Source organism: Microtus oregoni, unplaced genomic scaffold (genome assembly GCF_018167655.1).
Source record: "Microtus oregoni isolate MIOR12 unplaced genomic scaffold, Mior012 000115F_ref0000277, whole genome shotgun sequence".
Lineage (NCBI taxonomy): Eukaryota > Metazoa > Chordata > Mammalia > Rodentia > Cricetidae > Microtus > Microtus oregoni.
In genome coordinates, this window is record NW_024544744.1 from 2,116,172 (window position 1) to 2,118,877 (window position 2,706).

A 2,706-nucleotide genomic window follows, 5' to 3' on the forward strand; every position below is an offset into this window, starting at 1 on the left:
CAGTGTTAAGTCAATAAATTTTGATCTGGTGATTTCCAAGCTAAAAGAAATGATGAGTCATTGAAAACTGTCTCAGTTACTCTTCTAATCCTGTGACCAAGCACCATGGCCTGTGCAATTTACTAAAATCATTTATTGGGGCTTATGGTTCTAGAGAGAGTCCATGGTCACCATGGCCAGGTCATGGGAGCAGGCAGGCGCTAAGAGCAGTAGCTAAGAGGTAGAGAGAGCTGGCTGGGAATGGCGCAGGCTTCTGAGACTTCCAACTCGCCCCAAGTAACACACCTCTTCACAAAGGCACATCCCCTAATCCAAACAACGCAAGCAACTGAGGATCACATATGTATTCAAATATATGAGCCTATAGGAACTATTCTTATTCAGACCATCCCAAAAGATTCACACAAAGATGATGATGTGTGTGTTCTTTTGCTTTAATTTTACTCAAACGTTCCCCCCCCCCCCCAAACGTTTTTTATGTGTACGAGTTTTTTATCTTCATGTCTGTATGTGCACGACCTTCATGCCTGGAGCCTATGGAGTTCAGAAGATAGGTTCCACATGTGTGGAGTATCTTCAGTCACTATAAATCTGTGCACAAGAATATTTGACAACATAGAAGTTTTCAACCTTCCTAAGTTCCTCATGTTACCCCAGCCATAAAATTATTCTTGTTGCTACTTCATAACTGTAATTTTGCTACTGTTATGAATTGTAAGTATTTTTGGAGATAAAGGGTTGACAAAGGGGTTCAGAACCACTGACTTACAATGTATTTGTATTATGTCACTTTGAAAAGCAAATGGACAAGGTGATTCAGCTTTGATTTCTTTCCATTTTCTGTAATTCATATGGACTTTGCAATTAGGAAAAAAATTATAAGAGGTGCCTTAACTATAGTCATTAATTATATCGATGCCTTGTTGGGTATCATTTCCTATAACTTCCTTCACAAAGAGCAATGCTTTATGAAAGAACACACAACAGACCCTGTATGTTGGAGGGAGGCTCCGTGTTGACTGTACTCTCGATTTTTTTTCTAATAATTAAAAGTAGATTGTAAAAGCAACAGTTTGGAAAGCTAGGATAAAGTATACTGACCCCAAATTATTCTCTTCGTGCAGAGAAAAGTACTTAATTTTTGTAGAAAGTTTTTTTTTTAAAAAAAAAAAAGCCTCCGTGCTAATAAAAACAAACACAAAATCCTATCAAAGTTAATGAAAATTTGCAATTCTCTATGCCTCCTCCCTGAACTTAGCTCTAAATACAGCAGTTAAAGCACCAGTGTTCAAATACTGAACGCCCCGTGCTGTGCCCCGAGAGCCTCCCAGGACTCTGGGGTGCAATTGAGTCGGGCCGGAAGCGACCGAACAGCCGAGACCGAGACTGCTGAGCCTGTTTTCTTTCTTCCTTCCGTCCTCAAAATCTTGGCGAATGAGACGGTGGAGAACAGAGAAGCTCTGTCTTCAAAACAGTTACATTCCGTTTAACACACGGACCTTTCCCTTCTTTTTCACGAGCAAAAGAGTTTTCCGTTTTCAGTCTACAGGTGGCCATCTTTTGTCACCGTTAACAAATCTAAACACTGCTACGTCAGAGGCGGTGCCACGGCGTTCTCTATATCAGGAAAAAATCTGCAACTGCTCCCCGTGTGTCAGGATGGCCGAGTGGTCTAAGGCGCCAGACTCAAGCTCAGCTTCCCTGATTGGGGGTTCTGGTCTCCGTATGGAGGCGTGGGTTCGAATCCCACTTCTGACACAGGAATTTTTTTTAACCCCCTCTCAGTTTCTAAAAACAGACACCGTTTTGAGCTCATAATTAAGAAGTACCGAAACACAAATCTTTAAAAATTGACTTTGAAAACTTTCTAATGGGTCAGCCGACTTTGACGCTAGAAGCGGAAGCACGGCTACGGTTTTGAGCACTCGAGACTCCATCTGACTCAGGCCACTGCGGACCGAGCGAAAACCGAGCGGCGGGCACGTCCCGGGGGTCCGGCTACCGGAGATCCCCCTACCCCGCGGCGTTTGGCCACGCGCCTTGCCCGCAGCGAGTGTCCCAACCCTGAAGTCCTGCAGGCGCCACACCTTTGTGGGTCAGAACTGCCGACTCTGCACAGGTAAACTCATCTCGACCCTGACTGGACTACAGTTGGCCCCTGCTATTTCTCTGGGTCCTGGAAGAGAATGGGTCACAGCTAGGAGCTTTAAGCAACAGATTTTCCACTCCATTCTTTTTTCCCCCGAGTTTCCTGGGAGACACAGTCTTTGGCTTTTCCATCTCAGTTTGTTGCATTGTTACACAGAAAATGTGCCACGCGAGGTCACTGACACCTGGGAAGCTTAGGGAGAATTCCTCTTGGCTTTTAGACCAGCCTGACTACGGAGTGAGACTTTGTGTTCCCCAATATTTGTGAAACCACTTACCTTCATTCCGGGGGACCGGGTTAATAGGAAAGTTGTTAGATAAACAGAGAGAGGTCGGGTTTTTTGGTAGAGACAGACAAAGAAGTGAAAATTCCCACCCAAGTGTGGTGATGTGAGAAAAAGCTGTTCATTCTTTGGAAACGGGGAAGACAAGAGTCTCCATAGCAGTCCTCTAGCTGGGTATGCTGCCTAAGGAAATGAGATGAGCGTGTTAAAGGGACCAGAGCGCTTGTCTACAGTCATTTAAGCACCAGGCAATGAGCAGATGAAGAGAATGTAA

At 44.5% G+C, this 2,706-nt stretch overlaps 1 non-coding gene across 1 annotated transcript; it reads left to right on the forward strand.

Annotated features, from left to right (window-relative positions):
* The first annotated feature begins 1,653 nt into the window (after positions 1-1,653).
* Trnal-caa lies at positions 1,654-1,758 on the forward strand. The gene is made up of 2 exons: positions 1,654-1,691; positions 1,713-1,758. It is a non-coding gene; the product is annotated as a tRNA-Leu (tRNA).
* The last annotated feature ends 948 nt before the right edge of the window (positions 1,759-2,706 follow it).